The sequence below is a fragment of the Lepisma saccharinum genome, unplaced genomic scaffold (genome assembly GCF_977018435.1).
Source record: "Lepisma saccharinum unplaced genomic scaffold, izLepSacc3.1 HAP1_SCAFFOLD_50, whole genome shotgun sequence".
Taxonomy (NCBI): Eukaryota; Metazoa; Arthropoda; class Insecta; order Zygentoma; family Lepismatidae; genus Lepisma; species Lepisma saccharinum.
The window spans coordinates 232,748-247,248 of record NW_028142905.1 but is presented as its reverse complement, the minus strand read 5'-3'; the positions used below and the strand labels follow the sequence as shown (position 1 = coordinate 247,248).

The 14,501-nt window shown below is 38.5% G+C and overlaps 1 protein-coding gene across 1 annotated transcript in view; it reads left to right on the top strand.

Annotated features, from left to right (window-relative positions):
* Nucleotides 1–4,539: 4,539 nt before the first annotated feature.
* LOC145982286 (uncharacterized) overlaps nt 4,540–14,501 on the top strand; it is a 29,517-nt gene continuing 19,555 nt past the window's right edge. The window contains exon 1 of the mRNA XM_083115855.1: nt 4,540–4,665. The gene's annotated coding sequence lies outside the window, so the exon portion shown is untranslated. The remainder of the gene's footprint in view (nt 4,666–14,501) is intronic.

Here is a 14,501-nt window from a genome sequence, read left to right as displayed (position 1 = left end):
TCACCCAATTCGATACACTGATTTATCCGCACTCGGAATGATTGGACACAACTGAGAAGCGTGCTCGGTGTAATCTTTCGACATGCATTGCTGATTCGCTCAATCATGTTCTCACGCGTTGTTGGCAGTTCATTATAAACTCCACTCTTCACGTAGCCCCACAAACAAAAGTCAGGCGAAGTAAGATCTGGCGATCTTGCAAGCCAAGACACTGGACCACCTCTTCCGATCCACCGACGGTTGTACACGCGATCTAATACTTCCCGTGCTACAACGGAATAATGTGCTGGACAACCGTCATGTTGAAACCACATTGTTTGTCGCACGTCTAAGGGAAGGTCTGCAAGCAATACTGGAAGTTCATTCTGCAAGAAGTTTCGATATTTCTCACTATTTAAGTTCCCATCGATAAAATATGGACCAATAAGTATATCGCCAATTATTTCACACCAAACATTTACATCCCAAGGGCACTGATGTTCAACTTGGCGTAACCAATGCGGGTTTTCGACACTCCAATAATGCATGTTGTATCGATTAATAGTACCGTGGTTTGTAAAAGTCGACTGGTCAGAGAACAAACCTCGAGTAAAGAAATTGGGGGGCTCCTTGTATTTGCTGAAGCACCCATTGACAGAATGTCACTCGGTTCTGAAAACCATCGCCATGAAGTTCTTGATGCAACGAAACATGAAAGGGATGATATTTTCTACGCTTCAGTATTTGGCACACAGTAGTCTGCGAAATTCCCGATTCACGACTTATTTGTCGAGTACTAACGTGGGGGTTATGAGCCACTGCAGCTAATACCACAATTTCATTATTTTCTCCAGCAATTGTTCTTCGGCGATTCCTTTTTTTTGATTGTGGAGAACTGTTGATCAAATCTGCGAAAAGAAGCGTGCGATAGCACTCGCTCTGGAAAACGATGAGCATAAAGAATCACAGCATCATTGATATTCCTGCCACTTTCTCCATAAATGTACACCATTTCAATTTTCTCTAGCACCGTTATAGCCTGCATTATAACCACTAATGACGTCAAGGAAGAAAAACACTATTGCCGTCCTCTTCTTCAGGCTTCGCAGCAGATTATACCGTGTCTGTTTGACTAGGAAACAAGGTCAAATGGTCTTTAGGAGAAAACATGCGGTCTTGAAACCTGCTCGGCAATCTGATCAAAACGTTGTTAACCACTTATAAAACTGTAAAACGTTGAAGATTTCAAAGCTCCGTACATAACTTTGACCATGTGAAAATAAACAATCTCACTTCCGCGGAATGGATCGTCGAGTAAGTCGTCTTCACAGCTAATGTTGTGCTGCTGATGGCTGGTACTGGCCCCGCTCACTTGCTTCCTCCCTCCCCCTCCCTTTCCCTGCCACTACTGCATTATTACGTCATCCCTCCGCCTTGGAACTCCTCTATCATCATGAACGCTCGTGTCATTTCTTTCGTTACATTAAAGCCTATTTGTTTTTATCTTCTTCCATTTTTTAAACATCTTTACCCATCTTTCCTCTACATTCCCTTTCTCCAAGGTTTTACAGTTTTATAATTGGTTAATCTCGTTTTTAACAGATTACCGTGCATGTTTCAGGACCGCATGTTTTATCTTACAAACCATTACACCTTGTTTCCTGGTCAAACAAACACGGCATAATTTGTCACGAAGCCTGAGGAAGAGGAAAGTGTATTTCCCTAGAATTGCGCCAAATCTTATTTTTTGCGATTACAGCGCCAGCTGTCACAAATCCAAAAAAAAAAAACTGTTTCAGACAAAACCTACGTATTTTTGTCTGGAGAATCCGAATCTGCAATAAAAAATGGGGGTTTCCATTTGAGATTTTACAGTTGCCTCTCGCCCCACCCCCAGGACTCGAGGTGGGGGTAAAGTTTGGCATCATTGGATGAGCCCCTTCGTGACGAACAAATTTCATTCAGAACTTTTTTTTGATCAGATGCGTACTTTTCGAGATATTTCGTTGTGTCAAGCTAAAAAACTCCCCGGTATATCGTTTTATTTATAGCAGAGGACATACATTTTGTGAAACACTGATTCTGGACTGGAGGGGATCTGCACATATTTCCTGTACCAAGAACCAAAACATTTCCAAGGTCTTTTATTTTGACACTTTCAATTCGAAAAACGACTTTCAAATGTACTGACAGATGAATGTACAGGTGAAAATAAGAATTACATTATTATGAAGGCAACCTAATTAACAAAAGCGGGGAAAATTACTGAACATTATGGAGATGCCAAAGAAGCCAAATTCGGAGCTACATATCTGAATTGGAAGAACTACAAAGAAACGTCCCAAGAAAATATTTAGCGGTCAGTCACCAATTTTGAGTGATATTCACATGTATTACAGAATAGAGTAAGGTAAAAATTTACTATACTTCGGACACCTCTAATTTTTTCGTTTCGTCAATTTTTGACATTCGTACTTACGTATCTGCTTCGCGGAACATTCCTGAAGGTGTATCAACGTTGTTTTGATGAAATTGTAACTATGTTTCCCATGGACGTCCGCAGGATTTTTTTCAGGGAGAGGCAAGGAAGGTTTTTTTTGAGGGGGGGAACAAGGCACATTTTCTCCACAAATGGTGGTGTTGCCTAAAAAAACATTGCTTAAATTTGAATTTATGGTGTTCATGCAATAATTAACACATATTTTTGTGGCTAAAATGAAATTATATGTGTGAAATACATAATTTTTGGTTGACTTTCATTTTACAGGGGCGGCCACTGCCCCCCCCCCCTTCCGGACGCCCATGATGTTTCCTAACCTAACAGAACTAACCTAACCACGTGCCAATGGTTCGTGGGGCTAGCGCCAATGGTTCGCAATTATTTCCAATTTCTACATCCTGATACTAACACGACAGTAGTCTTACTATGTATCTAGGATGTAGGCTTGCCAGTGACTCTTTCTGAATACTTCAACAATATCTTCCCTGCACCATAAACAGCTGGTAAATATTTCTGTAAATATGCGATATCGCCCGAACGGTTTTCTTCAAATTTACAGGAGAAACTACTTACTGAAATCAGTTTCTGTAGCATTGTCGAAGATCTTCGAGGTATTTTCTTTCGTGGAAACTGAAAACTTCACCATCGAATGCTTCAGAACAAGAAATAATCACTTTTTATGTAAGGAACTTGCATTTTCTGACAACATTATGCCGTTGTTTCCGTTATTTACCTGCAGATGGCGCGAGCGTTGAAAGTCACGCGGTCTCGCCAGTGTTTCCAAACGTGCCTTTTTCTTACGAGATATTTTTCTTTTTTTAAACAATGCTTACCTAACCTAACCCAACCTAACCTTGCCAGAAATGGTCCATGAGGCTATCGTGAATAATTTTTTGGGCTATCGTGAATGGTTTTTGGGGCTATCCGTCAATGGTTCGTGCGGCTATTGTGAATAATTTTTAGAGCTATCTGTCAATGGTTTGTGGGGCTATCGTGAATTGTTTTTTGGGGCTATCCGTTAATGGTTTGTGATGGCATAATGAACACGAAAGTATGTATTTTCCGGTGAAGAAGGTTGAAACACTGCATATCCACTCCAAATCGACAAAACACAAGCACGACACGCGATGATCCATGATGGGTGCACGCCTTATTGTCTGTTACACAAGCGGAACAAGGAAGACAAATAATGACTCGTAATATGAAAAGTTGCCACTATTTTATGGAAAAAGTCATAACTTCACCTTAGAGAATCTTCCGCAATGCAGAATAGGTAAGTATCAATGCTAAAATGAACGAAGTAAATGAGTGAGAGGTTTTCGGGCGATATTGCATATTTACCAATATTTCCAAGCAGGTAGAACATTTATTAAAATTTCAATCTCCGCGAAACATTTCTAACTCATTTATTCCATGATTTTTAATATTCGTACTTACCGATTCTGCATTGCGAACGATTGTTTTACATGGAACAAAAATATGGTAAATTTTCCTTATCCGGAAAATGCTTCAAACGTGCTATTTATCTCACTTTCCATATTCCTACTTACGTATTCTGCATTGAGAAACATTGCTGAAGGTGGCATTTCGTTTTTTTCACGGAAATACTCTATATTTTCGACGTATGAAGTAAGTTTTGTTAGTTTTTTTTTTCCCTTCGGTAACATGCTAAATGGCAGTTACAGTTTTACTACTGTAGTCGGCATGCAGTGTTTACACCCCACTCCACCCAAAAATACTTATGTAGCCTCACAAACCATTGACACATAGCCCCACGAACCATTCATACATAGTCTAGCCCCACAAACCATTGTCGCATATCCCCACGAACCATTCATACATAGCCCCATGAACCATTTCCTGTAAGGTTAGGTCACGTTTAGGTTAGAATAGTTAAAAATTGGTTTAGAAAAAAATGCGTAACCCGACACACCATTCTCGCATAGACCCATGAACCATTGACACATAGCCCCACAAACCATTTGCGGAAACGTACCTTCTTCAGTTACAAAACACGTGTTTGGAAACACTGAGGCAACATCCGGCTGGAAGGAAATGGATGCAACAGCTTTCGTGCATCGGTCACACATTTATATCGAAAAATACATGATTTACCAGCAAAATTCAATGAACGATGCGAGAAAACACTTCCCCGAACTTCCACAAGTCTAAAGAAACTGCATTCGGTAAGTAATTTCTCCTGTAAATTTTAAGAAACCCGTTTTCCGGATATGAAAAATTTACCAAAAAATCAAGTTACATAATTTTTTTTTTTCACGATTTCCAGACATGTCCGAGCCATTTTAACAACATATTCGTGATTAGAAGGCCAAATGTAGTTAGTATACCAATTATTAAGGAGCAATTGAAGGTGATGGGAGTGTTCTCTGATTTATTTACTAGAGAATGTACTAACCAAATAAGTTTTCCGGATGAAGTATCAGAGGTTCTGATGTCCCAGTCACTGTTTGAAATGTGGATGTTACGTGTGTAAGGTGTAATACATTGCTTTTCATAATGGCGATATTTCTCCGGAGAGAAGTGAGGAAGCCATGCTTTGTGCAATGTAGCCACTGAGTTCCGCTGTCTTAGTGTTATTTGAAGTATGTTTGATAAACCTAACCTAACGTTACGTGAAATTTTCAAGTTACAGACGTGACCCGGAAATTGTAATGTCAGATTCATGTTCAGGAGGCCTGATGTAGAAAGTATACAAAATTTCAAACAACGGGAATACTCCCGTCATCTTCAATGAAGCCAATATTAACAAAATTAGAGACATTCTCTATATTCTACATTCGTTCCATTTTTTAACTTTGGTAACACGCAATATGGCAGCGACAGGTTGACTAGCGTTGTCGATGCAGTGTTTCCAACCTTGTTTTGGCCGAAAAATACCTAGTACCACGAACCATGCACAGATAGGCCCAAAAACCATTCAATAACCCCACGAACCATGCATGGCAAGATTAGGTTAGATATTAGATATTTCATGTGAGGATAACATATATTCTGGTTTTTCTTTTCTTTTACATCTTCTACGCCGTGCAACTTCACGATGCATCCTGTACACGTCACATTTTCGGAAGTTCGTGCTAAAAAATGATGCACATTAACATGCACATTTACGTACGTCGTCACAGTTACAAAACCACATGGTTGGAAACACTAACGGGGGGGTTACATCATGAAACGCATGGAACATCTGATTCACGTAGTGGAAGGTAATGGAGGCAAGAGCTTTGGTGCATTGGAGAGACATTAACGTCGAAAAATACTGGCCGGATAAATTGAACGAAGGGAGAAAAGAATTACACAACCTTTCTAAAGTCTACAGAAACTCAGTTCCGTAAGTACTTTCTCCTGTAAAATTTAAGAATTACGTTTCCCGGAGATTGAAATTTTACCAATCGCAAGATTTTGGGTTTCGAATACTTAAGGAACAAAATATATATTCCTGACATTACTATGACCCCAAATTTTAACTATGCTTGCCTAACCTAACTTAACCTTACCATGAATGGTTCATGGGGCTCTCCGTCAATGGTTTGTGGGGCTACCTGTGCATGGTTTTGCGCTAATTGTTATAACGAACCGATAAAAAAATCTTATTTTCGTAGCACTTTTAGAGGCAAACGTTCTTCATCAAAGATGCCATTTTCGTATCCTGCAATTTTACGATTGATGCATTGTTGCCAAACTTACCTGTCATGAAATCAGTCCACATTCTCTTCCGCCATTCTTACACGATCCATGCTCTCCAAGTATGAAATCAACAGTGTGGCAACACTGTAGACAGCGTAACTAATTGCGAACATCAATTGTTCATATCAACAAATATGGTTCCCATACTTGTATACAGAGAATCATTGCGAGAATAGAAAAGGTTATTTTACAATTTCTACACCTCACTCCAACATGTTAACCTCAGATAAATCATCGCAACTATTTATTTCGTGAGTATAAGCAGTAGCGTAGGAATTACAGAAGGGTTCGGTATTGTAAATTCTTGCCATTTTAATTATTATTATACAGTGATATAACACTTTTACACCAAAAGCATAATAGAGTTAATTTTTAGCATAATCACAAGAAGCTAATGATTCTTTTTGAATAAAATTACGACTACCACTGACCAACTTTTAACAACTACTAAATATAATGCAAAGGGCTTTTTCCTATCACTACATCAGTCGTGTGTGTACAATGGTGTATACTAGAGTGGATTCTAACTCCAAATGTAAATCTGAATGGAGCATAGGAATAAGCCCAGGGACAAAGGTTGAAAGCTGGTTTCTTATGTTCAAACTGAGATTCTTGAATTATTCTTCTGATAGACTTATCAGATTAAAATCATCTGGTAAATCGAAAAGAAAGTTATTTATTTTGGAAAAAAATCATCTTAAAAATGACTTTATCCCCATGAACAAGTATTGTAGAATAGTGGGAATGAATGTAGAAGTAATTTGGAACCTTCCTAAAACTAAGCAGCACAGTTCTAATTTGGAAAAGATCCAATTTATGGGTGAAATTAGATTTTGAAGATTTTTCTTCTGCAAAACTCCCCATTTCTCATGCTTTACACATTTCACAGAATACCACCTAATCTAACTACAAATGCCTTTAGGAATATTATTTTAATCTAAGGGCCAGTTTTTCAATGTCCTGTTAATCTTTCTGTTAACTAACTGCCAGTTCGAGATAACAGCCAGTCTTAACCAGCACCGGGTTTTTCAATGTGAAAGTAACTACCAGGTTCATTCTCCGAAACAGTGTGTTGGCAATTCTGAAGCACGGAAATTACAGGAAATCTATCTGTGCGCCATCTATTAGTATAGTTTCAAACCACGTCGACTGGCACACAGCCTGGCGTTTAAATGTAGAACTACAAGCACGCCACGCTCGAAAGCACGTTATTGCATTGTGAAACGATATGAACAATGGCAGCGCATCCATCCTGTATGCTTACGAAATAAATTAACGAAAGACAGCACTACAAATTTGGTTTTCTTCTAATAAAGGCCAATTCCATGTTGGAGAAATGATGTTATGAGGCGCAAGTGAAGATACTTTCTTGTAGAAGAAACGTGAAGAACTCGAAAGTCGTGACATTAATAATAACTGTTTGTTATTATTATTAATATGTAAATATTGTACATTGTACATTTGACTGCATGCTTTGTACCTCTCTATGCATGTTGTTGAGCGAAAAAACAACATTTTAATAATAAGCATGCTTTCTAAACTTCTAAAAATATGAAGGTACGAGTAAAAATAATTTTAATAATAATAATAATAATATTTATCCGAGAAGATCATTCAACAATAAAGCGTAAATTGAATGCAACACACGTAATAAATAATTGACAAGAAGAAAAAAAATACGCGTGACCAGGACTCGAACTCGTATTACAAAACACAACATGCTCCGAAATGTGGTGCCGCTAACCACTACACCAAATTACCGATTGGACATTATCACGCCTAGTAGACCAGATATCCTGGCCACAAATTCTCTAACACAACCTTGCCAAGCGAATTCTAGCAACTACGCTGCTTAATTTCCATATTTGCATGGACGTTGGTAAGCTCTGCCAAACAAAACAAGTCTTTTTCTGTACCAATTTGAAAGTTTTATGAATCATATCTTGTTTAATCTGACATTGAAGTTGCGAGTGTGGAACTTCGATAGCTGCACGAGGCATCCATGTTGCATCGTAACTTCCAGTTAGGCTGGTAACTGCAAGAAGAAGCACCAGTAAAGATAATCGCCACCAGAGTTCCAGTTATGAGCTAACTGTACATTGAAAAACCGAAATTTTCACTAACTTCCAGTTACGTGCTAACATGAACCTTAACTGAACATTGAAAAACCGGCCCTAAGAGAACTAAACCTGACCTGCCTAACCTAACCATGAAAGGGCGGTATGGAAGTTATTCCTCTAAACTAACTAACTCTCTCTCACACACATATTTACACATAATAATATATGTATATATCTACAATAATTTTAAATGAAAAAGTACTCATTAAATGTTATGATAATGATTCCTCTTAAGTAGGAATGGATATTTATTGGTAGTAGAAACTGAAGAATGTTCTGCAGACAGCAAGTTTAATGTTTTTTTGGATTATCGCCTTTCTATAAAGCTGAAATATCATGACCCTTCATGGCATGGCAAAAATGCATTATTGAGTATGTTACACAGGTTTGCTCAGAATGCCATAGTATTTCTCCTCCATTTCCCTCTTATCTTCTAAAAAATAGAAAAGGTTCAGAAGCCAAAATTTACAGGTACTAAAATTCACTATTCTGATATCAAATCGAATGCATTCTTCCGGTCCCTTGGAAAGACCTGCCTGAATGAGGAGATATAATATTTTTTTATTATTATTGTTTTTTTTGTATTTACTTTGGAAGAGTTTTTGTTGTAGTGTAAGGGATTGGTGTATCTATTGGTTTTGTTTTGTTCACTTACAAATTGTATTTTTTTTTGTTGAACCTCAGCGCAGATATTTCCGTAGTTGGTGTTACAAAGAGTAACAACACGTGCTAACAGTAAATTAACACTTTATTAATGTCCAACTCGACCGACCGTGACACAATGTACAGATCTACATTCTTGGTACACAACAACCTTCTTGGAGAGCATTCTCCACTGACTACTTACTACAGAGTGGGAAAGTGTGTCTTTTGTACAACGTTCAACACATCCCCTCAAAAACAACTTTCACCCACTCCCATTCACATAATTTAGCAAACCTAACTTTTGCTAATGGCTTCGCGAGAATGTCTGCTTCCTTACTTTCAGCATCAACATTTAACATTTTTTCCTGAAATTTTTCTCTTACAAAATAATAACGCACTGCAATATGTTTTGAGCGTTATGAAATTCAGGATTTTTTACCAACTTTATAGCACAAGCATTGTCTACTAACAGTGTGGGCATTCCTGTCAGATTAGTGATCTCATTCAAAAGTCTTGTTAGCAATATCATTTCTTTCACTCCCTCGCTGGCTGCCACAAATTTAGCCTCTTTTGTTGATAGAGCAACCGACTTCTGCTTCCGGCTCATCCAGGATATCGCTCCGCCTGCATGCTTGCATAGAACTCCAGTTGTTGAGCATCTTGTTGTTGGATCTCCACCATAATCTGCATCACTGAAGGCTTCCAGGGTCCCAGGATTATGATTTGGACTGTAGCATATTCCATAAGCAGTGGTTCCTCGTAGATATTTGAAAATCCATTTCAGTGCTTGCCAATCAGATACTTTTGGACTGTACAATGCTTGCGACACTAATCCAACAGCATAGGAGATATCTGGCCTAGTGACTAGCCAGATACATCAAGCTGCCAACTGCTTCTCTGTAAGGCACACTAGTGTATATTAACTGCTGTGTGTTTTCTTCCCCTGTATTTATACTTCCCTTTTCAGCAGGTGTTGACACAGCATTTGCTCCACTCATGCGAAATTTCTCAAGAATTTTCTTTGTATAGTTTTCTTGACATACAAAAATGGAATCATCTTCCTTTTATGGTATTTGTATGTCCAAGAAACAATCTAATGACCCAACCACAATTTCAAATTCTCCTTTTAGAGTTCCGAGAAAACTGTTGATATCTTCAATATTATTGCCAGCAACCAAACCATCATCCACATACATGGTGGCTACAATCATTTTCTTTCCATTTTTCTTACGAATGAACATACTGGGATCAGCTTTGCTGCATATAAAACCATGCTTTGACATGAAATTCACAAATCGTCTATTCCAGCAATGAGGTGCTTGCTTCAGTCCATAAAGACTTCTTTTTAGCTTACACACACACGAACAGTTCCATCATCAAACACTTCAGGTTGATACATATAGATTTCCTAATCAAGTTCACCATAAAGAAAGGCTGTTTTCACATCAAATTGAGCTAATTTCTACCCTTCACAAGCTGCAACACTCAGCACAGTTCGTACAGTATCAAATCGAGCCACTGGACTAAAGGTTTCGTCGTAATCGATTCCACTCTTCTGAAGATAACCCTTTGCTACCAGTCTTGTTTTAAATCTGTAGATACTGCCATCTGCCTTGGTCCTTACTTGTAGAACCCATTGATTGTCAATAACTTTTTTATTGCTTGGAGGTTCAACAAGTATCCAAGTCTGGTTCTTAGCTAAAACAAGTATCCAAGTCTGGTTCTTAGCTAAAGACTGCATTTCATCTTCCATTGCTAATTTCCACTCTGCAGCATTTCTTGATGACATGGCATCTTTATATGAGATTGGTTCTAAGCAATCTACCTGTAACACATAACCATCTTGCCACACTGGTTTCTGCACCCTTTGACGATCTAGCAATTCATAACGTGGTTCACTTCCACCAGTTACATCTCCTGTGATGCATCCGTTTCCTGTATCATCGTAGTATGCAGACTCACTCCCAGGGCTATCAGGTTCTTCCACAGTAGATTCAAACATTACTGATTTTTCAAAAGTCTCTTTTACTGGCAAAATTGTTTCTGTGCAAGAAGCAACATCACGACTGAGCAACACTTTGTCAGTTTTTTGATTCCAGATGCGGTAACCATCTTTTTCATCACAGTAACCAATCAGAAGACCCTTAATGCTCTTTTTGTCCCATTTCTGTCGCTTTTGTTTTGGTACATGAACAAAACACACTGTTCCGAACACTTTCAAATGATCTCTACTTGGTAAGTCTTTTCCATACCAAAGTTTATATGGTGTCCTGTTTTCTACAGTGGTTGATCCAGTTCTGTTGAGAACATAAGTTGCAATGTTCACTGCTTCAGCCCAAAGTTTCAAAAGAATGCAACATTGAGCGACCAGATTCAACCAATGTTCTGCAGCTCCATTCTGTTCAGGTGTATGAGGCATGGTGGTTCTGAAATTGATCCCCTTTTCTTTCAATAAAGCCTTTCTTCTGCATTATCAAATTCCTTCCCACAGTCGGTGAGCAATTCTTTCATTACATGACATGACCTGCAACACTGACTTCAGCTGAAAACTGTTTTAGTCGTGCAGCAACTTCCGATTTTTGTTTCAGAAAAACACACTTTGTAATTTTAAAAGTCATCCTTGAAAGAAACAAAATACAGTGCACCACTCAGTGATTTTGTTTGCATTGGTCCACACACATCATCATGGATTCTTTCACCTGGTTTTTCTGCACGAGTAACCTGTTGTCCAAAACTTTTCCGATGTTGCTTGCCAATCACACAGCTTTCACAAAACTGATCAGTTTTTACATCAATTCTGTGCTGCACTAGAAACTTCCGAACATGCTGCTTACCTTGGTGTACCAACCTTTCATGCCACAGCTGCAATGTATCAGAAGCTGACACTAAGCACACTTCAGCAGGATCTTTGGGGGGTAATGCACTTGGTACAAACCACTTAAAGTAACACTTCCCCATGCATGTACCTTGCCATTTCTTTTTAGTAAACACTTCATGGAGTCTGCACAGAATAGAAAACCTCTTTTTGTAGCAGAGTTCACAGAAAACAAATTCTTACTGATATTTGGCACATACCAAACATCATGAAGATGATTTTTCACCCACCTACCGTTGACCAACATTTCCACATTCACTATACTACTGCCATGTGCTAATATGATGGCTTTATTTCCCACCTGTAATTCTTTTGGTGCTGGGAATTTTTGATACTGTAGAAAGTAGTCCTTCCGGTTAGTGATATGTGCTGTGCTTCCAGTATCTGAATTCCAAACTTCCGAAACAGGACAGTTCGATTCAAAGCTTCTGGAACAAGCTCACTTCCACTGGTTGAAGATCTACTTAACACTAACTTGCATTGCTTGGCAAAATGGCCTACCTTGTGACATTTAAAACACTTTTTAGCTTTTTCTGGATGTTTCTTCGGATCATCACTTTTCACCACAAAAGCTGTTGTGTTACTTCTCTTCTTGGGAAGTCTAATTTCAATTAGTCTAAGTCGTTCAGTTAGCCTGTCTACAGTACGCTCTTCCACTGGAACAGATTCCCATACACTTTTGAATTCAAAATATTCACTAGGTAAGGTAGACATGATTCGACTCATTAGAAGCAGTTTTGGAACCTTGGACTTCGTGAGATGTTCCATTTTGTCATTCATTTCAAGAAAATTTCTCTGTAGTTTGGACACGTATGTTGCAATATCTTCCGCTGCATCTTTGGATTGATTGAAGAACTGCTCTGACAATCAATCCAAACGCTGTGCTGAACTTTGTTCATATACTGACATTAGTTTGTTCCAAATTTCCTTAGACTTATCACACGTGCTGATAAGTTCTGAATTTGCATCATTCATGCTATTCACCAATATCATTTGTGCCATAATGTCCGCCTTCTGGAACGTTTTACACTCTGCTTTGTACTTACGGCGTTCTTCTATAGTACGCTCAGCACCAAGTTCCTGTGGAGAAGTACAATGCCATCCACAACTTTTAGGACATTGTGGTGTCGTAACAACAGCTTCACTTGTTGTTTCCACCTCGGCCAGTTCTGTGCACCTTCCAGCTTGCCTACTGTTGTTTTGAACTCCATCTTCAGCAGCAAACGAAACACGCTTCTTCTGAAAGTGCAAAACTATTGCCAATCCAGTTAGGAAGACAAAGGATACTTCCTGTTGCACTCCGCAGAACGACACTTACAGTTGTACTCCAACTAACTACCAAACTTCACGGGCGCAGTGGGAACGTATCTGGGCCCATAACCTGTTGAATCTCAGCACAGATATTTCTGTGGTTGGTTTTACAAAGAGTAACAACAGGTGATAACAGTAAATGAACACTTTATTAGTGTCCAACGTGACCGACTGCGATGCGATGTACAGAGCTACATTCTTGGTACACGACAACCTTCTTCGAGAGCATTCTCCACAGACTACTTACTACAGAGCAAATACAAATTGATGAGTCAATTTGACCATGTTGGGAAAGTGTGTCTTTGGTACAACGTTCAACATTTTTTAATGAATTTGATTCAATTTCATCTTCATAGTAGCAGGACCACAAACAGTTAACAGCTGTTACTCATGACATTTGTCTTCTAGAACAAAGCTGTAAAGAAATCTCCTGGAATTGTATTCTTTAATTAAAATGTAAATGGGTGGGGGGGTCAAAAGAGATTCATCTTGTCTTTGTAGCTCAGTAATCAGCCAGAATAAAATCTACTGGACAACCAAAGTTAGATATTTCTGGTTAACAAGACATGACTAGTTCAATGCTCACAATTTATTAAAAATAAAATAAAAATGTTCAAACTTAATAAAATTAGGTTTTTTACATGCTGGGTATTTTTTTTACCCAGCATGCATCCTGCTGGGTTAACAATGACAAGAAAACAACTTGCAAACAGAACAGAGTATGTGAATCAAAATGTCATAAAAATATGTGTGAATGCAGTTGACCACTTTGATCAACTTTTGTAACACAGTCTAGTATTCGTTATGCAATGTGAATGTAATTGTCTGCATGCTAAAGATATGTGCGTAAACTTAAGTGGGACGTTATGGATCTAGAATGCTGGCATCTGTGCCATGCCTAGCCATCTGCATGTCATATGCTATCTTGACCCAGAGCCAAACTGAATGCACCGTTTAACATACATTTCTGCCTTTTATCTTTATTGGGCACAACCTAATGCACATGTTTAGCCTCTCCCAATGGGAACATACATTTCAGACATGCTGCAATGTATGAAAAAAATGTAGGTCGAGATCTAATACTTGTAGAGGGATTAAATCTTTTTTTTTCTTCAGAATGACAGGGTTTTTAGTGGAGGTGGAATTTCCCAACAATAATGAAAGTTTAAGGAAGAAGAAGAAGGAAATCAAATTTTTTAATCCTCTGTTAGGTGCATGGAGTACAGATGTCCCCCATCAACAGTCACTGCGAGATTGCAACACTGTAAACTATACTGTGCATGCTGTGCATGAATGCTTTTATGTAGCTGAATGTTCTTTTTTTGTCTACTTCTGAGCCACATAATATTACAATGCTAACATCAGT